The sequence below is a fragment of the Papaver somniferum genome, chromosome 7, assembly GCF_003573695.1.
Source record: "Papaver somniferum cultivar HN1 chromosome 7, ASM357369v1, whole genome shotgun sequence".
In the NCBI taxonomy this organism is placed as follows: domain Eukaryota; kingdom Viridiplantae; phylum Streptophyta; class Magnoliopsida; order Ranunculales; family Papaveraceae; genus Papaver; species Papaver somniferum.
Window position 1 is genome coordinate 81,300,365 of NC_039364.1, and position 27,496 is coordinate 81,327,860.

Genomic DNA, 27,496 nt, shown 5'->3' on the forward strand with positions numbered 1-27,496 from the left:
TTCTTCGTCTCCATTAATGAACGTCGTGAAGTCTAAAGATCGACTACACATTCTATCCTAATCCGAGACATAGCTATAAGTAGACTAGAAATCAAGACTTATAATTTTGGCAACTAAACTTGACAAACAAGACTGAGATAGCAACGCTTGTGAGTTCGACCGAGCAGTGCTCTAATATACCTAGTTTGTTTATTCTGATATAAGATTCACTCAAACTAGATTGAAGTATCGACGAGATCTTTAGAACTGTTTGTAGATCTAAAGACATCTTGTGATAATCCATTGTTAACAGACTTCGTTTTGTGTGTGGTTGATCACAAGAGATTCAAGTGGTATTGTGCTGGTGTTTATTGAAGATTAAAGAAGATTTGAAGACGAAGAAGATTTCTTATTTATTTCTCATATTTTTGGGTTTGCACAAACCTTGATCGGCTGGATCCAACTAGAATCGGATTTATTCAATTGATTAGTTGCGTGAGATCGACGTTATAAATATATCTCTTTGAGATTTATTTCGATTGAGTGTGAATCTAAACTTGACTACTTTGGTAGTTATTGGATAGATTGATTTCACCAGGCAAAGGAGTTTATTAGATTAAACGGAAGAGCCTTTGCGTATGACTTCATATATGTTTATCTTGAAAGAATCGAAACAATTGTTACCAAACAGATTTTTTGTTCCTTTACTGTTTGAAATACGATCCAAAGGAATTGTTCCAATGCATGCACTCATTGAAGTCGGAAGCGCAGGGATACTGAGGAAACTAAGTGAACTAGGGTAGTTGCTTGGTCTCAACTATACGAAGTTGGTGTAATTTTGTATAACGACTTAATTCTAAGAGTATTCAATTCTGGACTAGGTCCCGTTTTTTTTTTTTTGCATTTTAAGTTTCCTTGTTAAAAAAATCTTGCCGTGTGATTTACTTTTATTTTCCGCAATTATATTTGTTTATATAATTTAAAGTAAATTACACAAACGTTAACTCCGTATATACTTGATAGTGATCCTATAGAGTTTGGTTAAGTCTGAGCCTATTATCAAATATCTTACTTCGTTGTCGTATTGTCTCGATCTCGTATCCATAGACGATCACACGAAGTGTGAACCAATTTGTTGTATTGTATCGACTCAGTCCATAGACAATCACTTTCGGTAGAGGACTTATAGGTGGACAAATAAAAGATTGTGGTGTATTTGGGTATTCTCGTCTTTTCAGTTGTTATGTCAAGTTTAGTTGTCATATTTTAGTTCCAAACCTCTAAGGAAACTTAACATACCAATGCTTGGTGGGTTCAACAGAGCAATGCTCTAACAATCTCTCACTTTTTCAATTTTATTGACAAAACGCTTATATATGGAGAACAAAAGAATTAAAAAACGAAGATATTAAATTACATAACTATCTCTTAACTATTGTTAGAGCATTGCTCGGTCGAACTCGCATACGTTGCTATCTCAAGCATGTTTGTCAATGTTAGTGATCAAAACTATAAGTCTTGATTACTAGCCTGCATAGCTAAAGGTCTCGGACTAGGATAAAAAGTGTAGTAGAGCTAAAGATTCGTATGGGGAGACTTGAACTTATCTATCACATAAAAGTCTATCTACTCTATCTCCTACTTTTGAGATAAAAGTCGTATTGATATATATACTTTCTTTATACACATTTGCTATTTCGAGCCGAGTTTAACTCGCCTATCTATTTCTCGAAATATGTGTTGGTAAGCTTTCGCTTTAGCCGAATTCATATTTACCTAGTGACGAAAGTCATATTATGTTTCAATCACTTTGAAAATTTCTCTGACGAAAAACGGTTTATGAATAACGGCTATATCCGTCCTCTGAGAATGTTTCAATGATTTAAATGAGAGTTTAGATTACATAACCATTGATATGATATAAGCATTGTGTGGAAACATATATATGTATAAGTCCTTATTCCTTGAACCAAAGTTTGCGAACTTTGTTGATCAAGAGAAGCTGGAGTGGCGTGAGCCAAGTCCGCGAACTAAGTTCGCAAACTGGCGGAAGTTCTCAGCCCGAGAATTTATGCTGGAGTTTGTGAATTCCTTGCGTGAGCCTAAGTCCGCGAATTTAAGTTGGTTATATCTAAAATCGGTTGTTCTTGAACTAATGTTTGAATAAACTAAGGAATGCTTTTGCAAACCGTGGCCATAAAGTTAATGAACCAATTCAAGTGAATCAAACTGTTTTTGCTTCGATTGTGTCTTGTGTAGTTACATAAGATTTACGTAATTGAACAACTCTCTAACTAGTTCATTTGAGTCATTTGAACTAGTTATGGTGAAGAAGAATATGGTTGATATGAAAGTGATCATATGGCTAACCATTGGTTAACCATTGTTGAACCAACAAATGTTAAAGTTTGGGTACGGTTACATAAACCCAAAATTGAACATTTCATTTGTGTGTAACAAGCTAAGTTTTCGATCCAACGGTTGAGAAATATTAGCTTGTATCTAATCAAGTTTTTCATCTAACGGTGAATATTGAATGCTTTGTTACAAGCTAACATTGATTGCAAATCCTGATTTGAAAGACTATATAAGGGAGAACTCTAGCAACTGGGAAACCAAATCCCCATACATTCTGTGTGATACTAGTTGTGCTATGCTAGAGTCGTTTCTCCTTTAACCTTTGGTTTTCTTCTTCTAAAACCAGGTTAACGACCTAAAGACTTCATTGGGATTGTGAATCCAGACCGATACTACTTTTCTTGTAGTTGTGTGATCTGATCTTGTTGTTTCTATTGTACGAGTACAATTGTAATCATTGGCTTGAGATTTATATCTCCGATAGGCAAGATATAAAATAAATCACAAAAACTTCGTCTCATCGTTTGTGATTCCACAATATCTTTTTTCGCTGCGTCGATTAAGATTATTGTGAGGTGATCAATAATACTAGGCCGTTCTTCGGAAATAAAAGACCGGTTTATTGATTGGTTCCTGTTCACCTTGATTTATCAAAAGACAGAACAAAACTCGTAGGTATATTCGTGGGAGACGGATTTATCTATTACCATAGACTTTTCTGTGTGATACAGATTTGTTTATTGAAGTTTTCGACTTTGGATCGTCGCAACTCTTAGTTGTGGGTGAGATCAGCTAAGGGAATCAAGTGCGTAGTATCCTGCTGGGATCAGAGACGTAGGGAGCGCAACTGTACCTTGGATCAGTGTGATATTGATTGGGGTTCAACTACAATCCAGACCGAAGTTAATTTGGAGTAGGATAGTGTCTGTAGCGGCTTAATATAGTGTGTGTTCAATCTGGACTAGGTCCCGGGGTTTTTCTGCATTTGCGGTTTCCTCGTTATCAAAATTCTGGTGTCTGTGTTATTTATATTCCGCATTATATTGTTTATCTTTATAATTGAAATAATACAGGTTGTGCATTGAAGTTCAATCAATTAGAATATCCGACCTTTTGGTTGTTGATTTAAATTGATTGACACTTGGATATTGGTCTTTGGTACCATCCAAGTTACTCTCTTAAATAAAGACTCGCAGATTTCTATTTGCTTGAGTAAAGATCAAATTGAGAGATTGAGATATAAACTCTTTGATATACTTTTATCTAGATTGAGTCTGACTGTGTAGTTGATTCTCTAGAAAGTATATTGGAGTTTGTCCATACAGATTGCTAAGCGAAATATTGGGTGTGGTTGTTGTACCCCCGCTTTTTCAATTGGTATCAGAGCGGGCAAACGCGTTTAAGACCTCAAAAGTCTGTGTTTGTAGTGATCTAAGGATGGAAGATATTATCTTTGATAACACAACATCATTTTAGAGTCACTCTTGTGAGGTTCAAAGTCCTGAAACTTCTAAGAAAAACTCTGTCTCTTGTCCCTTGACTGAATCGGCATTCGACTGGGAAAAATCTCTTGATGAACAGTTGGATGATCTTTCAGATGATAGTGATTCAAAAGAAGGGAAAAGTGTTGATGAGGAAGTTGCTCAATATATCAAGCTGTTTGATGGTGCTTTGAAAGAAAAGAAGTCAACAACTTTCTTGAGTAAATACATGGCTCCTTTTTGTCAAGAAAACAGAAAATTGAGAAAACTCTTTAAAGGATATGATGGTGGGTATAAACTCCTAAAATCTATCGTTAAAAATCGTGAAGAAGATGTACGCACAAAAAGGTCTAAATGTGATAATCTTCTCCGAAATCTCTGTGTGTTGAAAGAAAAACTTGCAGATACTGAAGCAAGATATGACTCTCAACAAAAATGTTGTAGTGACAAAGAACTCAGTCTTCTTGCCAAAGAAAAATCCTTGGAAACTGACCTTGCAGTTGCTCTTGATAAAGTAAATCTCTGGAAGAGAATCTGAGAAGATTCAATTCTAGCTCTACAAAATTGTCTTCGATGATTAGAGCATGTACAGAACATCGTGATACACGTGGTCTGGGCTATAAAGGAATAGACGCTCCAAAAACTAGTAAGATCAATTTCGTCAGAGCTATTGATAATTTCTCATGTGAAAAAACGTTCGCAGCTTGTATATGTCTAAAGACAAGGATTCCTCTCCTTGTAAACCCACTCGCATGAAGACGGTTAAGAATAATTCTTTTAACTGCTATTAATGCGGAAATAAAGGACATCCTGAGCGAAAATGTTGTTTTCGTTTAAGGAATGAAAAACTTCGCAACATTCTTGTATGGGTGTCTAAAGAAGTTATTAAACTTGTCTCTCAAATTGTTGGTACAAACGGCATCTTCGAAAATCAAGGAAGATACTGTGATAAGTCCTTTTTTGATTATGATGTTGAAACAAAAAATGCCAACAATGGTAGAAGGAAGAACGGCAATAGAGCAACTGACTTCTTAAATAACTCTGAAAAGAGGAAAAGGCATAGGAGAAGGAAATAGAAGTTGAATTCCTTACATCACTCTGAAGAAGGATGTGATTCCAAGACTCATGCTCCAGATTGCTTACATATCAATAATCGAGTCTCAGAACTTAAGATAAGCATAAACAGACTCAAATGGGGCATCAAAAAAACATGGAAAGCGATTGATTCAGGTACTCCTAGTTCCTCTCTTAATAAAACTTCTTCAAATATGTCATGTGATTTGTCTCTAAATCCTTCGGACGGAGAAAAAGAAGAAGTCAAAATTGATGAGCAAAATGCTCATCTTAATACACCATGACTGCTCACTACAACATCCTTCTTTTAATTTAAGAAGGATGCTCATGTTCTCAAGAAGTGTGTCTTGAGAAGTGCTGTCAAGGTTGTATGTTTTTTCTCTTCCTTTTGTGTTGATGATCTTTAAAATCTATTGAGCTTCGCTCCAGTTTTTCTCTTATAGATCCTTCATCCTTGAGAAAATTTCCTGTTAGCATGTACTTCCTCCAAATAGTTGGTTCTCAACTATTAGTGTTGACATTCGAACTTCGTCCTCCTTCCTTTTGGTCACATCTTAAGGCCGTGACCACAAGTGCACGAACTCCTGGCCTACACGAACTTATACAAGTTTTCCTAGGGTTTTCCATGAAACTTATTTATACTTAAGTGTCATCCCGTGTTACACTGTTCTGAAAGGTCAAGGGTTTATTTTTTTGTGCACAGTGAATGGAGGAAACAAAGATGATGATGTCAAGAAAGGGAAGACTATTGAGTTTCACGAGAATCCTGTTTTCATATCATGCTATCATGCTATTGATCACGAAAACAAGCTACCATTTCAGATCATCACAATTGGTAGGAAATCTTCTTCGATATTTTGAGGTCGTACGTGAACAGCTCGGAACTGCAACAAGGAATCTCAAGTTTTGGGAAAACGAACTGAAGAAAACTACTGATGAACTCGTCCACGTTCAATCTATGGTTGCTTATCGGGCTTAGTGTTTTTTCGAATCATATTTTCTATAGGAGTTTGTATTGCCTAGTAAATCTTCTATTTTATTGTTTTGTTTAGAAGAATAACTAGAGTTTGGAATAGCCATTATTGTGATTACACATAGATATGTCCAACACTTTCATCTTCTTGTTTTTAGATTTAATTGGTTAAATTCTAAATTTGTTTGGAATATGATTTTTGCAGTATTAATCTTTATGTTGCAATATTACTATGGGATATGTGTGTTTACGTCGTGAACTATGATTGTCCCATACCTTGTCAAATGTAAAGTCTTTCTTAAGTCGATATTCTTATATTGATAAAAGAATGAACGGACTTTTGACAAATACAAAAGTTAAGCCTATATTGTCAATTATTGATGGAAGATAGGTTCTTTTTTTCAAGGATTACGTCCATTGTGTGTCATTGTGCAAATGGTGATGAAAAATAGAATGAATCCTTGTGTATTCCGCAGTATTGATCTTCCCTGATCCATATTTTATGTATTACTGTGAGGCTTCGTAATATGTCTTATGTAGAGAACTAAACAACCAATTTGATTATTTTTAGCTTAGTTGTTGTTCCGTAAGGTACGTTATGTCGAGCATTTACCAGCTAATTTAATCATCTTGTTTGGTTATTTAGTTTTTGCTCCGTAAGTTTTCTTATGTCGAGCATGACTAATTAAATTGATTACTCTTTTGTGATTAGTTTGATTGTGTATTCCGATTGGATTAATTATGGGTTCTCTTGTGATTAATCTAATTGAGTAATTTTGAGTCTCCATAAGTTCACTTATGTTGAGCATTACCGGTTAAATTAATCATAAATCCTCTTGTGGTTAATTTAATTGAGTTTTTGGATTCAAATTCATACTTGTATGTGATTTTTTATGTCCAAAGAAATCCTTATTTTCTTTCGAAATTAAGGTCGCTCGTGTTGTTCTCTCGGGAATGACATTTTATGGGGGAGAGTTCTTTTTGAACTTGTGCTTAATTGCCAAACCTTTTCTGTGAGTGCGGCTGTGGAATATTATATGGGTTATCTTATATCTTTATAGACTCCTTGATGAATGCATTTAGCTTCGGCTTTATGATTGCACCTAAACAAGATGATATATTTTGCTTTCTTTTGTTCAAGAAATGTCTCTTACGGAAATTTCGTTAGGATCCCGTTCTTGTACCTTTGCCAATTTTATTGACAAAAAGGGGGGAATTAATATGTAGTTCACAATACAAATACATATGATTTTCGGATCATTATGTAAGGAGGAGTGGTTTCCATGTGAGATGGAATATTGATTAAGGGGGAGTGATACTATGACATTGTATAACAATGATTGAGAACTCTTGTTTTCTTGTGGTTATATCTACGGATTTTCAACAATGATGATGCTGAACTTACAACCTTTGGGATCATTGGAGTACTTGGAAGTGTTAGAGCATGGCTCGGTTGAACCCACCAAGCGTTGGTATGTCAAGTTTGGTTGTCATATTTTAGTGAATCAAAACTCATGTTAAGAGTCGCTTGATTATGTACTAGAGTTAAACTTCGTATAGGTTAGCTTGAAAGTATTAGGATATGAGACATTACAAGTATTGCAAAGACTTGAAGATGTGAAGAAGCAAGGAGCTACAACGACAACAATCATCCTTCCACTTGAGGATAATGATATTTGACTTGAACTGTTTCATTCCCTAACGTATCTTTCAAGTCGTGCATATTGAAAACATAACTGCGAAGCATATTTGAACTCTAGATAGACATAATATTAAGGAATACAATACGAGGTTTATTGCTTAACCATTAAACTTTGTAGATAAGACATCGCCATAATCATTTGAATGCTATTGCGATTATGTATGGGTATGAGGTGAGGATTTCATCCTATGGAACAATGTTTACATGTGTTCTGAGGAAGTAAGTTCATAAACTTGTTTTGTGAACCGAAAATGAAATTGCCAGGTGTTATTGGTTTTGTAATTCATTGCATATCTTATGAACAACCAATATGTGTGATAAAGTAGAACCGCTCACAACTTGTTGTGTTTTTGGTAGAACTATTCACAAAGGCCTGACTTTTGTATTGGTATAACTTTTATTAGTAAAACCAATGTTAAGTAATTACCTTGGTATGATCGGATTATGTCTGGCTTGGGAAAATGGAACTGATCCTTGTAAGGGAAAGGGAACTGATCCTTGTAAGGGAAAGGGGAACCGATCCTAGTATGGGAAAGGGGGAACTGATCCTTGTAAGGGGTACAATACATCAAGGGGAACCGATCCTTGTATGGGGTGCAACAAGGTTTACAGCAGAAAGGGGAAACGATCCTGTGAACATATGCAACACATATAAGTTAGATACCATATATATGTGGGGAACCGATCCTAGTACCTAGTCAACCGAATCTTTTGGGAAGCTAGTGTGACTATGCGTAGTACTCACATGGAGGTAGAACCGAAACTTGTTTTGGTAGAACCGTAAACCCATGATTGTGATTGAATGTTGGTTTGATCAACCACATAGTTCTTGAAAGTCAAATGAACCAATTTTAAACTTGTTTGGAAGTGTGAAAAATCGGTTTCAAGGTTGTAAGTGTGAAAGAGAACTTACAAAGTAAAGATGTTGACAAACTTTGAACACGTGCTATGAATGTTTATTTCTATAATTGTTCAAAGATATTCCTTAACGGCTAAGGGAGGAGAATCCCAGGATCGAAACATAAGTAAGTTAAGAATCTTTTAATTAAGGTTATTAATTTCACTTTGTAGGGAAATTCCAGAATTAGTAATTTGCATTTACTAATTATATTTTCCGAGAGATTTCGATCATTATTTTTGGACATAATATTTCCAAGAATTATAAAAACCGATTTTGTGCTTTAATGAATATCTTGAGAATATTTTCGGTTTTGGAAATTCCTTGGTGTCCAAACTTCCTTGTCTATAAATACACGAAGTTTGCCTTTCTAGCAAACTAATCCTTCGTAACAACAGACTTCCTCTTTTGTCTTTGTTACTGGTGTAGCCGCCTATTGGAGAGGAGAGTAATCTAATTAGGTGAAATCTCTTACGGCCGCTCAGTGTAAAGTCTTCTTTGGGATTGAGAAGCTCTAGCGCGACCTGTTGGTGGGAAACTAGATAATTGCGGTTTATCTTTGTTTTCGATTGATTTGATTGACTAATGGTGGTTGAAATCTGATTGCACCTAGTTTGTTTATTCTTGAGAATGTTCTCTTCCGATATAAGATTCACTCAAACTAGTTCAGAGTTTCGACAGGGATCTTTAGACTGTTGTTAATTCTAAAGACGATCTTGTGATAATCCATTGTTAACAGACTCCGTTCTGTGCGTGATTGATCACAAGAGATTCAAGTGATTGTGTGCAGGTTTTTATTGAAGATTTAAGATGATTTGAAGACAAAGAAGATATTGAAGATCTGACTTGGGTTTTATAATCTTTGGTGTGCACAATACTTGTTTCGGTAAAAGAGGATCCAATTAATAATCGGTTTATCCTTGTGATAGATTAGATTGATTAATTGAGTAGATCGGCATCAACACGGTTCTTCAGATTAAAGGTGTTATGGGCTTAATCTTAATTGATTACCTTCGGGTGATTAAACATAAGATAGATCTAGACCCGACGAAGGAGTTTATGTTGAGATAAACGGAAGAGCCTTTGTCCGACTCATATCACTTGGTTGAATAGAGTTGATACCAAACAGATTTCTTGTTCCTTTACTGTTTGGAATACGAACCAAAGGGATTGTTCCAAGTACGTGACTTATTCATAGGTCGGAGGCGTGAGAATACAGACGGAACTAAGTGAACTATAGGTTTAGTTACTTGGTCTCAACTATACGAAGTTAGGTATAATTTTGTGTAGCGGCTTAATCCTGAGAGTATTCAATTCTGGACTAGGTCTAGGGTTTTTCTGCATTTGCAGTTTCCTCGTTAACAAAATCTTGCTGTGTCATTTTACTTTTATTTTCCGCATTATAATTGTTTTATAATAATTAAAGTAAAGTACACAAACGTTAATTCCTATTTACTTGCTAAGCAATCCTATTGTGTTTGGTTAAGTCCGAACCTTTGTATCAAGTAAACATACTTCGTTGTTGTATTGTCTCGATCTCGTATCCATAGACGATCATACGAAGTTTCAACCGATTAGTTGTATTGTCTCGACTCAGTCCATAGACAATCACTTTCGGAGAAAGGACTTCTAGGTTGGAAAAGTTTTAGCTTGAGGTATATTTGGGTACCCTCGCCTTTTCAATTGGTATCAGAGCAGGAAAACACGAAAAGATCTAACAATCTGTGTTTGGTGCGATCCAACCTATAAGAATTGAATCTATGTCCGATTCAGTTAACGTTATGAAAGAGTTTGAATGCTCAAAAGTTGAAGATTTTAATATTTCGTTGACTCATGATCCAGGGGTAACGAAAACATCTATGTATTTTTCTGAGGAAAAAGAAGATGCTGATAAAGAGTTGGTGAGACTCCTAAAGCCTATACAATCTCTGTCTTCTAAAGTGTTTATTTTAAAGACAGAGTCGAATCTTCTTAAGCAGGAGATCATAGAGAAAGACATTCAACTGAACTGTCTAACCAAAGAGAAAATGGATCTCGATGTCAAACTAGAAGCTCTTGGTTAATCTCTTACAGATAAAGATACACGTCCTATGATATTGACTAATGATGTTGTTGTGATTTCTTCTGATGAGGAAACTAAAAGTTCTTGCTCAACTTTTACAAATGATGACAAAACCGGGTGGATCACATCCGAAACAGATCAAGATGATGGTAGTTTGCCTAACTACATCAAGTTAGAAGAGGATAAGAAACTAGCTTCTAGATCTACTGATGACCAAACAAAATCTTGCCCAAAGTAAAATTTGAACCGATTCCGTGTTGACTCTAAGGAATACAACTTTCAGTCACTTAACAGGAAACTTATACTTCTTCAATATACGGTGGTAAATTTTTTGAAAGACCTTTATTTTCTTAAGAAACTGAAAGATTATTCCTCAGTAGAAAGACAGATTATACTATATCCCAATAAGATCAACTCAAAGGAGTCAGAGGAAAGAGTTGATAATCGCTTCTGGAAAAAGGTTTCTCCGCATCCATATCGAAACAGTTCTGGTTTTGATGAGGAACGACTTCAGAAGGAAGGGAAAGAGCGAATCTCTGCCAAAAGAAACAATTAGAAATTTCTAATAGTTGTTTCATATGATCATACTAATATGAATAATAAGGAAGTCCTTAGAATGAGAAAATCTTGTGAAAATCTCATTGAAAGAATTAAGAGAGATCTAGCTATCTCCGAGAATTCTCACATTAGTACATTTTATCCACATGATCATATCTCTAGAGTTAGAAAAGATCATAATCTTGGGAGAAAATATCTTGGGAAGAAATTCCCTAAAAGAAACATGAACTATGTTTCTGATATTCACTGTAAGCTGGAAAAAGCTTACTCCGATACAACTTAGTTGTATCATATGTTGTGCTTTCTCATCTTTAGTGCTCATAGTTTTTGATGGAAAAGGCACAATAAAAATAGGAGCATGATTATTGTATAGTTGATTATCAGAAAAGTTTCTGTGAAAATATATGGGTTGCTGCGAATCCACGAAATTCAAAAACCGTTCATGTTTAACATGATTTTCCAAAATAGGAGAGTATTTGGAATTTTCGGATGTGTTTAATAAACCTTCCAACTTAGTATTCTCGGACTAAGGAAACATAATATATTGTCTTATATTTTCGGATTTTCCAGAGGTCTTTTGGTCCGAAAGTTGTCTCTTTTAAGAGGATAACCTTTTTCTTGTCTGTATTTGAAACCCTGAGGAATCCTTTTTATTCTTTTATAACTGATCATGCCTCCAGTAACTCGCAGTGGCTCAAAGACTAATAAGTAGGAAGCTCAAAAGGTTAAGGATTGTCAAGGTATCAATATAGAGAGAAAGAAGAAATGCATTATGTCTGATTATGACTCTGATAGTTTTGCTGGATCACAAGATAAGTCATGTCTGTTGGATTACAACCTTCAAGATCCAACCAAAACCAAGTGGATTCGTTCTGATAGTATGTCTCAATATATCCAAGGTTTTGACGAACTAGAAACCAATCTTGCTATGACTATTCGACATCAAGATTGGGTAAAAGAGAGGTACGAAAGTACAAGAAGAATTCTTGCTGAACTCAATCCTCTAATTGAAGATCTTGAAAAACAAGAAGTGGTTGTGGACAAGTCTCTTGATACATGCTTTAAGAGTTTGTACACTGAAGAGACCTCGGTGAACAACAAGAGCACCACTAGAGATTAAGTTATTTGTTGTATTACTTAATATAGTATAATAGACATCAATTTTTGATTTATTTCATTGATTGTATTGGTATATTATGAATAAAACTATTATGAATATAATTATTTGTTTTGAGTAATTTTCTTGTGATAGTTTTCGGTTTACATAGCCTGTGCTTAATTGCTTTTACCTTATTGCTATGTATGATTATGAGTGTTAGAGCATAGCTCGGTCGACCTCGCATGCGTTGTTATATCAAGCATGTTTGTCAATGTTAGTGATCAAAACTATGAGTCTTGATTTCTAGTCTATTATAGCTAAGTCTCGGACTAGGATAGAAAAGTGTAGTTGAGCTCAAGGACTTCATGGAGATTCATCATACAACGACGAAGATCTACTCAAGGAACCGTGGAACTTCATCAACAAAAAGGTATATGGGGACTTGAACTTATCTATCACTCAAAAGTCTATCTATTATATGTCCTACTTCTTATGAGACAAAAGTCTTATTCTATATAGACTGGATCATACACATTTGACATTTCGAGATGAGTATATTCTACTTATCTTGTTCTCGAAATCATGTGTTGGTAAAGCGTTTCGCTTTGATCAGGTTTATCTTCACCTAGTGACGAAAGCCATGAAAAGGTTCAATCACTTTGAGAATTGCTCCGACGGGAAACGGTCTGTGAATAACGAATATATAACTTCCTCTGAGAATGTCTGAATGGTTGAAATGAGAGTTTAGATTACATAACCTTGTATTCCTTAATCCGAAGTTTTCGAACTTTTTCGATTGAGAGAAACCGGAGGAATTGGCTTTGCCAAGTCCGCGAACCCAGTCCGCGAACTGTCGGAAATTCTCTTACCGAGAATTTCTGTTGGGTCTTCCAAAAAACTTATTTGCGTGTTAAGTCCGCGAACTGGCGAAAGTCTCCTTGCCGAGATTTTCTGCTGAGTTTGGAAAACTCTACCGGTTGTCTTAAGTCCGCGAACTTTTTTGTGAGATTAAGTGGTTATGATATAAAGATGTGCTCTGAACATGTAACTTAAATTACTAAGGAATTCTTTATGCAAACCGTGGCTATAAAGTTCATGAGACGATTCAATCGAATTGAATCATTTTTGTTTCAATTGTGTCTTATGTAGTTACATAAGATCTCATAGCAATTGAACAACTCTCTAACTAGTTCATTTGAAGTCATTTGAACTAGTTATGATGAAGAAGAACCAGGTTAATATGAGATTCCCATATGGTTAACCTTTTTGGTTACTATGATGAACCAACATACACGTACACGTTTGGGCATGGTTTTCACAAACCCAGTAAACGTATACCACAAGTGTGTGTGACAAGCTAAGTTTTCGAACTAACGGTTGAGAAATATTAGCTTGAATCTAAATCAGGTATTCATCTAACGGTGAATAGTGATTGCTTTGTAACCAAGGCAAAATCCTGATTTGAAGGCTATATAAATGAGACATCTAGCATTGAGAAAACTAATCCCCACACGTCTGTGTGATACTAGTGCTCTCGCTAGAGTCGATTCTCCTTTAACCTTTGGTTTTCTTCTTTAAAACTAGGTTAACGACTTAAAGACTTCATTAGGATTGTGAATCCAGACCGATACTACCTTTATCGTAGTTGTGTGATCTGATCTTGCATCTTCTATCGTACGAGCACAATCTATGATTGGCTTGAGATCGTGAGAGTTCTCTGATAGGCATGATAAAGAAGTCACAAACATCTTTGTCTCATTGTTCGTGATTCCTCGACGTCCTCTTGTGTATTCAAGTAAGATTGTTGAGAGGTGATTGATTAATCTAGACTGTTCTTCGGGAATATATGACCGGATTATCAATTGGTTCCTGTTCACCTTGATTTCATGTCATAAGACGGAACAAAACCTAGGGTTTTTCTGTGGGAGACAGATTTATCCTTTTGATAGACTTTTCTGTGTGAGACAGATTTGTTTATTATCAAGTCTGCGATTTTGGGTTGCAACAACTCTTAGTTGTGGGTGAGATCATCTAAGGGAATCAAGTGTGCAGTGTCCTGATGGGATCAGAGGTGTAAGAGTACAAATGTACCTTGAATTAGTGGGAGACTGATTGGGGTTCAAATACGGTCCAGTCCGAAGTTAGCTTATAGTAGGCTAGTGTCTGTAGCGGCTTAATACAATGTGTATTTAATCTGGACTAGGTCCCGGGGTTTTTCTGCATTTGCGGTTTTCCTCGTTAACAAAATTCTGGTGTCTGTGTTATTTCTTTTCCACATTATATTTTTATATAATTGAAATAATACAGGTTGTGCGTTAAGATCATCAATTGGAAATCCAACCTTTGGTTGTTGATTGATATTGATTGATCCTTGGACATTGGTCTTTGGTACCGTCCAAGATATCTCTCTTTGATAAAGACTCGCAGGTTTCTATTTGCTTGAGTAAATATCAAATCGGGAGATTGAGATATAAACTCTTTGATATATCTTTTTATTGATTGAGTCTAACTGTCTAGTTGATTCTCATAAAAAGTATATTGGAGTTTGCCCATATAGATTGCCTAATCGAATTATTGGGTGGTGTTGTTAGACCCCCGCTTTTTGAATTGGTATCAGAGCAGGCAAACACATTTAAGACCTCACAAGTCTGTGTTTGTGGCGATCTGGCTCTATGGACCAAAGTGATATCTCAATAAATGCACCACTAGATCCAGGGATTTCAGAATATTATTCCATGACTGAGTTTTTCATGAGTGTTGAAGAGTTTTTTTCTAAGCCATTAATTGGTATGAAATCCTTGGAAACCTTTTCAGTAATTGAAAATAAACTTGAATGCCTTTCATCTGAGATTAATCTCTATGTTCTAAATGAGCAAGAATCTCTTTACAGGCTAAATCAATCTATGTTCAAAAATCATGCCATGGTTGATATTGATGTGATAATCAAAGAGGACTGTACTCCTCCATTACAATCCTTTAGTTGTAATAAACTAAGTGAATGCTGCAAAGAGGTTCCTCCTCCGATATCAATGACAAAGCATGAATTAATTTCTGATAGTTCACATAATTTTACAGAAGCTATCATTGCTCTTGATAATTCCAGAATTTCCTACTTTACCAGAAAGATTGTCCTGTGTAATCCTTTTCATATGAGATGGAAAATGAAAAATCGGAAAAATCCTTCGTCACTGATTGTATTCCTTGATAATCTCAGAAAAATCATGCCCTGGAATTGGTTCAGGTATTCAAAAGGTATTTGTTCATGGAAGGAAGCTTTGTCTTGGTGTCATAGTATGCCAACAACAAGGCCTTGGTATGCATACCTATTTTCTATATGATTCTTGTACCAAACACACCCTTATCTAGCACGTGCGACTCACACACTTTGGTTCATGAACCGCCTCCATAAAAAATCCAATTCGCAAACGTGTCATTTGGTTTGCTCAACTCTTAAAAATAAGAAAAACTTTCTTCTCGTTCTCATCTCCTTCTCATGTTCGAGAACTGAAGAACAGTTCGTACACCTCTCCTCTCTTCATCACTTCTTCTCAAGCCTTTCTATTTTTTGTTGATTGTGTTGGATTCAGAAGAAGCTTTTGCATCTTGGGTCAAATCTCGTTTTGTATTTCGAGTTTGTGTACGAGATTCACAATTAGTCCAAGTTCTAGAACCGAGTAAGTCTTCTACTTTTTTTTTTGGGGTTTTCCTCTTTCAATTATGAGTCATAGAAGAACTAGACATGTTGGTAGTTCTAGCCATCAACCCAGGGACAAATCGTTCCTTGACCTAACTTTAGGTGTTAGGTTCATCAACCGCGCAGCACGTGAACTGTATGTAGAACTCATGAACAAAATACCTATTCGTGAACGTTTCCTTGACCCAACTATTGATGATATTCCTCACTTTAACAATTTCTTTAGCCATCATCATTGGGGAATAATTCATGAACCCTCGGGTAATGTTCATAATGAATTGGTAGCACAGTGTTATGCAAATATTCATGATGCGAACTTTGCAATCTGCTCTTTCAAAACCATGGTGGGAGGGACTGTTATTATTTTTAACATAGAAATTATCTCAAGACTGATTCAAGTACCCATTTGTGGAACTCATTGTCCTCCAGATGAAAGACGAACTTTAGAAGTCCTTTAAGTTTTACTGTTCAATCAAAATCTTGTTTGAAATGATGGTAAGGTTTATATACAATGAGCAGGTATTCATCTCAAGGTTGCTGCTAAGATAATTGTGGAAAATATGATGCCAAGCACCTGTGACAGCAACCGCTGGACGTTACTGAGTTTATCTACCTCATTGTTGAGGGGAGGCAGATTGATTTCTGTGGAGTATTTATAAACTCCATGATCAGTGTTAAATAAAGTGGTAATAGGAGATGGGGACTTCCCTATCTTATTTCAAGAATCTATGATGGGTACAATCTTCAAATGATTGGAACCAACCTCAGAGGACCATCGATGATAAGAAGGTCAAGTATTGAGAAGATGATGCCCTCAACTGTTAGAGGTGTTCCTGAAGCTCCACCTGCTGTTGATGCTGATGAGATGGATCTTCTCCAAATAGAACTTTCTGAAACAAGAGAAAAACTTGCTCATGCCAAGAAAGAAATTGTTGTTCTTATAGAGAAGGTGGAGTATGCTGAACTTGTTGTACCAGCATTTGCAAAAAAGTTCTATGAAATTGAGAGAGATCACTATTATGAATTGAGTGACTAATCTCTAAAAAATTATGAATGCTGGTACTTGTTTTTCTAACTTTGGTTTAAGTACTTTGGGTTGTAATAACTTTTATGATTAAGCTTTGAATATTGTGCTTTTCTTCATGAGAATATTCGCTACATAAGTTACCCATATTACTGTCAAAAGTAAAGTCGTTCATAAATCTGTATTCGTATTGATGAAAGAACGAATGGACTTTTGACAAATACAAAAGTTATGCCTATGTAGTCATTTATTTGATGGAAAATAGGATGAATTCTTTTGTTGGCAAGTATAAAGTCTATTATGTCATTATGCATATAGTGATGGAAAAATATAATAGATCCTCGTATGTTATCCACGGTTTTGATCATCATTGATCCATCTTTTGTTACCGTGAAGGCTCCATTATGTGTCTCATGTCGAGCAAGATACAACTAAGGCAATTAATTTTGGATTCTTTTGGTTGTTCCGTGAGATGCTATATGTCGAGCATTTTAAGCTAAATTAATCATCTTGTTTGGTTATTTAGTTATTTGCTCTGAAAGTCTTCTTTTGTCGAGCAAAACAATTTACAATTAAAGTGATTACTTCGGTGATTAGTTTGGTTGTGTATTCCAATTAGATTAACTATAGGTTCTCTTGTAATTAATCTAGTTGAGTTTTCATATATTCCACAAGTTCTTGTGTTGAGTATATAAACGGCTATACTAATCATGATCTTTTGGTTAATGTAGTCGTATATTTCGTAAGGTTTTCCTTATGTTGAGTATATGTGAACGATTAAGTTAGTCATCTCCGTATGATTATCTTAATTCTAGCCTCATAAGTTTACTTATGTTGAGCACAATCAATTAAATTGATCACTTTTTATGGTTTTGATTTAATTGCGTATTCCAATTAAATTAATCATGGGTTTACTTGTGGTTAATTTGGTTGAGTTTTGGATATAGAAAATCATTTCTACGGTTTTTGGTGTCCAATTAAAAATCCTTCTTTTCTTTCGAAATTAAGGTCGCCCTTGTTGTTCTTTCGGGAATGACATCAAATGGGGGAGAGTTCTTTTGAACTTGTGCTTAATGGTAATATCTTGCGGGGTGTGCGTGTTAGAGCATTGCTCAGTTGAACCCACCAAAGGTTGGTATGTCAAGTTTGGTTGTCATATTTTAATGAACCAAAACTCATGTTAAGAGTCGCTTGATTATGTACTAGAGTTATACTTCGTATAGGTTAGCTTGAAAGCATTAGGATATGAGACATTACAAGTATTGCGAAGTCTTGAAGATGTGAAGAAGCGAGGAGTCACAACAAAAATCATCCTTCCACTTGAGGTCAGTGATATTTTACTTGAATTGTTTCATTCCCTATAGTATCTTTCAAGTCGTGCATATTGAAAACATAACTGCGAAGCATGTTTGAACTCTAGATAGACATAGTATTAAGGAATACAATACGAGGTTTATTGCTTAACCATTAAACTTTGTAGATAAGACATCGCCATAATCATTTGAATGCTATTGTGATTATGTATGGGTATAAGGTGAGGATTTCATCCTAGGGAACAATGTTTACATGTGTTCTAAGGAAGTAAGTTCATAAACTTGTTTTGTGAACCGAAAAGGAAATTTCCAGGAGTTATTGGTTTTGTTATTCATTGCTTATCTTATGAACAACCAATATGTGTGATAAAGTAGAACCGTTCAAAACTTGTTGTGTTCTTGGTAGAACTATTCACAAAGTCCTGACTTTTGTATTGGTAGAACTTTTATTAGTAAAACCAATTTTAAATAATCACCTTGGTATGATCGGATGCAACTGCCAAATGGAAGAGGGGAACCGATCCTTGTAAGAGGTGAAGGGAACCGATCCTAGTAAGGGGTGTAAGGGGAACCGATCCTTGTAAGGGGTGAAGGGAACCGATCCTAGTAAGGGGTGCAGTGCAAGAGGGAACCGATCCTTGTATGGGGTGCAACACATTTACAAAAGAAAGGGGAACCGATCCTGTGAAGGGGTGCAACACATATAAGTTAATTTTTTTTTTACTCGGTCAACAAAAATAAAATAAAAAAGCGAAATTGTATAGGGACTAGGCTATATTAGCGCTAAGCCGTTAGGCTGCACGCCAATAAGACCTATTTGAAACGAAAATAAACCTCTTCAGGCCATTCAACAGACTGAATGAAACCTGGCCTACCCTCATAAAACTCATAATTTTCCTCAGCCAACAAACATGCTTGTTTGGCCGAGGCATCAGCTGAAAAATTATCCTCTCTGTAGCTATGAACATAACTAATATTGTTGTAAAAACTCTTCGCCATTCTCCACTTTTGCATTAGCTTCCACGACAACTCCCCTTTATGGAGAGCTAATATGCAACTCATCGAATCCGGTCTGACACATAGGTTTTTGACATTCCACCTTTGAGCAACAACTGCGCCATAGATAACCGCACAAACTTCAGCATAGTAATTGGTCTGCCAGCCCAGTCCAACGCACAAAACTCCCAAAACTGCCGAGTTAGAATCACGAAAAACTACCCCAGAACCAGCTTGGCCCGGGTTGCCAAGTGATGCACCATCACAACAGATCATAAGCTCACCTGGATTATGCGGCGTCCAAGTAACTTCAATTGGAACAGAGTGCTTGCAATATCTATGCTTCACTCTAAAGAAATTCAAAATGCGCAAATCATCTAAGGTATTGTACATGTGGCCCTTCATTCTAATTGAGTTATCACGAATTACCTGATGAACCCGACCCTTAAATTCAAGCCATCGAACACGCATGTTCTCATAATAAGCCTTATTGCGCAGCTTCCATAATTCCGTAACTATTGCAAGATTTTCAACAAGCCACAGATCCTTTATCATCCTACTACGCCCTTTTGCAACCTTGTAAGAGGCCACAATATCTTCATTCGGTTTCAGTTTAAAAATATCAGCCGCCCAATTCCAAATCTTCTTAGCAATTTTGCAATGCCAAGTGATTTGGCTGACATCTTCGCAATCCTCCCTGCACAAGCGGCACATAGAAGGCATCTCCCTACCTGTCTTCTTAATGATGTTATCATCAGTAGCACATCATTGTTTATTAAATAACTTCCAGTAATGTACACTTAAGGTAGGATGCACAACACTTCTAGTGAAAAGAGCTGCAGTTGGCAAAACTTATACAGGTGCCCTGATGGCAGCCTTAGCCGACTTGACAGAGAATACGCCCTTGCTGTCCAAGTCCCAAATTTTGTAATCATCTACACCACCAATAAGAGGCAAATTATCAACATCAATATTGCACCGTAACATCAATTCCTTAGTCTTTGGAGGAATAACCCAAGAGCCATCAACAATAATATCACTAACCTTGGCCTTATAATCATTAGGACCCTTTTTAGTGATGCCAAGTCTTTGCGCAATTGAAAAATCAGCACACCAATTATCAAAAAATAAGGAAGTATTAGCACCATTACTTATAATTGAGCGCGTATGCCTTTGCACAAAGTTATACACCAATCTGATTCCTGGAAAAACCGAAGAACCCAATTTATAATCGATCAAGTTGTCATTTATCTTGAAATACTTCGCCTTCAAAAATCTGTCCCAAGTCTTATCAGGGTCACGAATCGAAACCCACAACTTCATAAGCATGACCCTATTAACATCAATCAATTTCTTAAGGCCAAGACCTCATTCGCGCCTAAGACCGCATAAATCATCATAAAGAACCGTAAAGTATTTACGTTTCTCAGCATCTCCAGACCACAAGAAATTTCGAATGGCCCTCTTAACTGATTTGATAGCGTGCATGGCCACTTATACACAGCCATGGAATGAAGCAAATAACTAGAAATCACTGATTTAATCAAAACTAGCCGAGCCTGAAAAGACAAGAGCTTACCCTTCCAACCTGCCAGTTTATCCATAATCTTCTCCATTACTTTCCGAACATGAATATGACGCACAATACCAGGTTTTAATTGGATTCCCAAATATTTATCTGGGAATAGCGCCCTTTCCATGCCCATAAAATTTGCAATAGCAACAACACGAGAATGTTTGTCACCACCATAATAAAACTTGCTTTTGGCATAACTAACGTATTGTCCAGAAGCAAGTTGGTACATACCAAGCATCTCCTTCAAATGCTACAAACTGTGAAGATTACCCTTACAGAAAATAAGAATATCATCCGCAAAGAGTAAGTGAGTTGGCGCAACACCTTTCTTGATCACCATATGGTGCATACGTTTTGCTGCAAACAACTTAGATAGATTGCGGCTCAAAACATCTTCAATAAGAACAAAAATCAAAGGTGAAAGAGGATCACCTTGACGCAGACCTCTAGTGATACTGAAAAAGCCTTCAGGGCTACCATTAATCATAATAGAAATTCGAGCAGAGTTAAGAATATTAAGCAGCCACGAACACCATGCATCAGAAAAACCATATTGTCGAAAAACCTCAACAACAAATTCCCAACTAACCGTGTCAAAAGCTTGGGCTATATCCAGTTTTAGGCCAACATTACCATGCTTCCTTTCCACACTAATCTCATTGATCAGTTCCGACGCCAAAGCTATGTTTTCATGAATGTTACTTCCCTTCATAAACGCCACTTGCTCCTCAGAAATCAATTTATTCAGCACTGTACCAAGTCTGGTAGCCATAATCTTTGTAATGATTTTGAAGAAAAAGTTGCTTAAACCAATTGGACTATAATCATTAATAGCATCAAATTTGTTATTTTTTGGGATTAGAACAATAAAGCTAGAGTTAATGCCATTAGGAATTTTCGCATCGTCCAACAGTTTGCAATAGCATTAAAAAGATCTCTAGAAATAATGTTCCAACAGACTCTAAAGAAAGAACCTGTAAATCCATCAGGGCCAGGTGCAGAGTCCGCACCCAAATCGAAAACTGCTTCCTTAACTTCATCCAAAGACGGAATAGCATCCATAAAAGCACTTTCAGCAGCTGAGATGCTTTCATGCTCATAATCAAACAAATTTGGATCAATATGCACACCTACACCATTGAATTTTGTACGGTAGTGATCAAAAATGTAATCTTTTATTTCATCTTGCAAAAACAAAGTAGAGTTGGTATAAATCTTCAATTCAGAGATTGTGTTTTGGCTTCTCCTCATACGTATGGTGTTGTGGAAAAATCGAGTATTTTGATCACCGTCTTCCAACCAACTAGTTCTCGATTTTTGCTTAAGCATAACTGCCAACTCAGTTCGCACCTCATCAACAGCCTTTCTAGCATCGACAACCTTCAAAAATTGCAACTAACACCTAACATTTTGATCCAGAATATCATTATCCTTATCAAGATTCAATTCCGCTTGTTTTAAGCGAAACTGAACATCCCCAAACACAGTTCTATTCCAAATCTTCGATGCATCCTTCAGTCTCTTCAACTTAGACGTGAAAACAAAAGGAGGCGCACCATCCAGCCTAGCACTCCAATTTTCCTTTACAAAATCCAAAAAAGATGGATGAGAAAGCCACATTTTCTGAATTCTAAAAGGATCCCTATTTGGCCTTGGACTGTCAAAAGCAAAACCAAAAAGAGGGGAATGATCAGAGAAAATTCTTGGCATAGCTTTGCATCTCCAATTAGCATACTTATCATACCAAGCATCATTAATAACAGTCCTATCATGTTTAGAAACGATTCTATGCATGCCACTCCGACAATTAGACCAAGTATATTTCTTCCCAATAGCATCTGCTTCCACCAAACCATTGTCAGAGATCCAACTTCGAAATTCATTCATATAAATTTCTTTAATCGGCCTTCCACCCTTCTTTTCATCCAAGTGCAGAACACAATTAAAATCACCCAACACCAACCACGGAATAGAAATAAATCCCAACCCCAGTTGACGCCAAAGAGATCTTCTTGCCACCGCGTCAGAAGAACCATGCACAGCTGTGATATAATCACCAGAAAAATCCAAAGTGATAGCTTGTTTTGAAGAGGATAGAACATTCGGCCTTGTCAGAGACTTCCTCCAAAAGACCCAAATGTTACCTCTCTTACCATTCACCTCATTGGTAATAATATCTTCACAAAAATCAAGCAAATTTAAATTCCTAAAAAAACGTGTAGTGCAACGAACCTGCGGCTCCGCAATACAAATTACATCAGGATTGTGCAAGCGGTAAAGCTCACTCAACTTGGCCCTTGCACCATCTTTAGCCAAGCCTTGAGAATTCCAATAAAATACACGCATTAATTAACTCTGTTCTTCGAAGGGATTGCCGAACCCTGTCTGGAAGATCTACCGCCTCGTGTTTGAACTTGACTAACATTTTCCACAGTAATAGTCTTCTTTTTAGTAACTTTTGGTTTTTTCTTCTTGTCAGCCAATTCCTTCTTCTCACGCTCATCTAGTTCTTTTTTAGCAAGTAACTCCAAATTTCTTGCATCATCTTCAACATCTTTGGAAGTATTTTTTGATACCTTATCCACCGTATCTGCAACTTCATCATCAGTTTCAATAACTACCTCATCAGTTTCTTCGGTCCCAGTTTCAAATCTATTAGAAAGCGTTAAGTTCTCTAAAGATTTAGACGGAGTAGATCTTCTTGAAGTTTTAGTGACATCACTAAAACTAGCATCATCATGATCATCCATAGGAGTCGGACTAGCAGCTGGAGAACAAGCTGCTACCATATTATCTACAGGTTCACTTTCAATGACATTAACCAAACTTGGTTGAGTTGCGGCCTATTGCAATTCTAAAACTTTCTTTCTCAAATTCTCTAGCCTTGTCTTAGCCATCTCTTGTTGAATTCTAGCAACCTCAGCATCAACCTCACGTTGTCGTGCTGCCTCTTTCATGGACTCATAAATCTTATAAGCTTCCATCTCTTGCATCTCCATATTAGCATCATCCTCCTTGCGCAAATTATCTTGCATAGTTTCCGCAAGTTCTGCACCATCATTGCGCAAAACTGATTCCGCACCATCATTGTGCATCTCAGACTGAGACGCACCATCATCGTTGGCACCATCATTACGCTGCAGAGAATAAACAACACCATCATTGTGCTGCACAGAATGGACAACACCATCATTGCGAACCTCTAATGACGCACCATCATTGTACGGCACGGACAATGACGCACCATCATTATGCATCTCTGATCTGTTGCCTTCTTCACCCGATTTTTCACCATTACTAGTACTATCCTCAGGGAAAATTGTATGTTTTCCAGTAGCCAACTCAAGGATTGATAGATTCTTCATTTTTTTTTTTGGATCATCTCCAGGTTTGTTTGCTTGATATTTCTCCAGAATTGGTTGTAGCGGTGGATCTTCTGGCATGTTATTCTTACCAGTATTTTTAGGAATTCTTTCTTTTTGCCAGAAATTCTTAAGATCATCCATATCATCTTCAATTGATTTTTTGATCTCAGGATCAGTTTCTTCATCAGCCTTGTCTTTCAAATCATCATAATTTTTTGTTCTACAATCGGATTTCTTATGGCCAATAGATTTGCAATAATCACAAAAACTTGGCCTGTTTAAAATTTCATAATCTTGAACAAAAATTTCTTCATTCTTTTCACCATCTATCAAAATCCTTCATAAAGGTTGAGAGAAATCTATGTCAATCAAAGCAGCAGCAAAGTAACCATATTCATGACGCAAAGTTCGTGGATCAACAGAAACCGGCTTTCCAAGCCCTCTTGCCATTCGAAAAATCGTCTCTTCATCCCAAAACTCCATTGGCAAAGCCGTGAAACGAACCCAAACTGCATCTCTAGTAATATTATCCTTCCCTGGATCAAACATAGGCGTCCATGGATGAATTTTAAGCTGTTGGAACCCAGTTTCAGATTTAATCTTCCACGGGCCATCATAGCTTACTCGTTTTCGATCATCTTCATTGTACAGTTTAATAACAAAATATCCCTTCTTCCATGGAATAAATTGAACCGAACCTGATAGTTTCCATTGATTCAATAATTCTTTTTTAACATCCTCGAATTTTAGGGTTTTGAAAAAAATCAAACGCCCAACCAAACTAAACCTCCACACAGCCTTAATTCTAGCATGAGTCTCCCGCGGGATTTTAATCAAAACATCATTGTTTGTTGTAGAACGAACTGGGGGGGTGAGAGAGCGTCTCAGCATCAATCTTTGATAAAACATGTGATCTCTTCTTTAATATAGCCGCATATGTGCCTTCCTTATGCACGCCATGATTTCCATCTTCAAGCAAATTCCCGTTCACGCGGTTGCCATCTTCAAGCTGATTCCTATTCACGGATGATCTAGGGTTTGCAACATTAGTTTTTGGAACATAAGCACGCCTGTTGCGTGTATGATTTCTTTTTACTTGATCATCAAACTGGTCGCCTAAAACAGGCGGAATGTTATTTTGATTTTGCGCCATTAGAGCACAAAATCAAAAGAAAACCTAAAGAACGCAAAAGAGAAAAGGGAGGGAGAAAAAACCGGAGCTTCCTCTCGTGAAACCCTAGAGTTTGCTTTTTTTCGTAACACATATAAGCTAGATACCATATATATGTGGGGAACCGATCCTAGTACCTAGTCAACCATATCTTTGGTAAGCTAGTGTGACTATGCGTAGTACTCACATGGAGGTAGAACCGAAACTTGTTTTGGTAGAACCGCAAACCCATGATTATGATTGAATGTTGGTTTGATCAAACACATAGTTCTTGAAAGTCAGATGAACCAATTCTAAACTTGTTTGGAAGTGTGGAAAATCAGTATCAAGATTGTAAGTGTGAAAGACAACTTACAATGTAAAAATGTCGACAAACTTTGAACACGTGCTGAGAATGTTTATTTCTATAATTGTTCAAAGACATTCCTTAAAGGCTAAATGGAAGAGAATCCCAGAATCAAAACATAAGGAAGTTAAGAATCTTTTAATTAAGGTTATTAATTTATCTTGGATGGAAAGTATTGAGAATTAGTAATGTGCATTTTCTAATTAGATTTTCCAAGAGATTTAGATTATATTTTTGGACAGAGTGTTTCCAAGAATTATGAAAACCGAATCTGTGCATTTATGAATATCTTGTGAATATTTTTGGTCTTGGAAATTCCTTGGTGTCCAAACTTCCTTGTCTATATATACACGAAGTTTGCCTTTCTAGCAAACTAATCCTTCGTAACAATTTGACTTCCTTTTTTGTCATTGTTACTGGTGTAGCCGCCTATCGGAGAGGAGAGTAATCTAATTAGGTGAAATCTCTTATGGCCGCTCGTTTTAAAGTCTTCTTTGGGATTGAGAAGCTCTAGCACGACCCGTTGGTGGGAAACTAGATTATTGCGGTTTATGTTTGTTTTCGATTGATTTGATTGACTAACGGAGGTTGAAGTATGATTGCACCTAGTTTGTTTATTCTTGAGAATCTTCTCTTCTGATATAAGATTCACTCAAACTAGTTCAGAGTTTCGACAGGGATCTTTAGACTGTTGTTAGTTCTAAAGATGATCTTGTGATAATCCATTGTTAACAGACTCCGTTTTGTGTGTGATTGATAACAAGAGATTCAAATTATTGTGTGCAGGTTTTTATTGAAGATTAAAGAAGATTTGAAGACAAACAAGATATTAGGATCTGACTTGGATTTATAATCTTTGGTATGCACAATACTTGTTTGGGAAAAGAGGATCCAATTAATAATCGGTTATCCTTGTGGTAGATTAGATATATTGATTGAAGTAGATCGGCATCAACACGCTTCCTTTGGATTAAAGGTGTTATTGGCTTAATCTTAACCGATTACCTTTTTGGGTGATTGAACATAAGATAGATCTAGACCTGACAAAGGAGTTTATGTTGAGATAAACGGAAGAGCCTTTGTTTGACTCATATCACTTGGTTGTAGAGAGTTGATACCAAACATATTTCTTGTTCCTTTACTGTTTGGAATACGAACCAAAGGGATTGTTCCAAGTACGTGACTGTTGATGGTGGTTTCTAGACAAGGGGTAAATTCGTAAAACCTTACGTATAACATGACGTCACCGGTGACATTAAACACATTTATTAGAGCATTCAATGCACTTATATAAAAAATTACCAGGGTATCTTTTTCAAAATGCTAAATTAGGGTTTCGATGCACAAAACCCCAAGTCTATCCAAGCCGCACAACTGTTGCTCACCATGGCAACCATGCAAAAACCAAGCCGCACAATCGCTGCGCACCTGACAACCATGCCAAAGTGGCGCTTGCAAACCTTGCATGCCATGCCGTGAAAACTTAGGTCCAAGACGCCACACATGCCATTGGCACATGCCAAAGTGGTGCTTGCAACCTAGCATGCCATGCCGTGCAAACCTAGGGCCAAGCCGCCACACATGCCACTGGCACATACCAAAGTGGCGCTTGCAAACCTAGAATGCCATGCCGTTAAAACCTAGGGCCAAGCCGCCACACATGCCATTGGCACATTCCAAAGTGGCGCTTGCAACCTAGCATGCCATGCCGTGCAAACCAAGGTCCAAGCCGCCACACATGCCATTGGCACATGCCAAAGTGGCGCTTGAAAACCTAGCATGCCATGCCGTGCAAACCTAGGGCCAAGCCGCCACACATGCCATTGG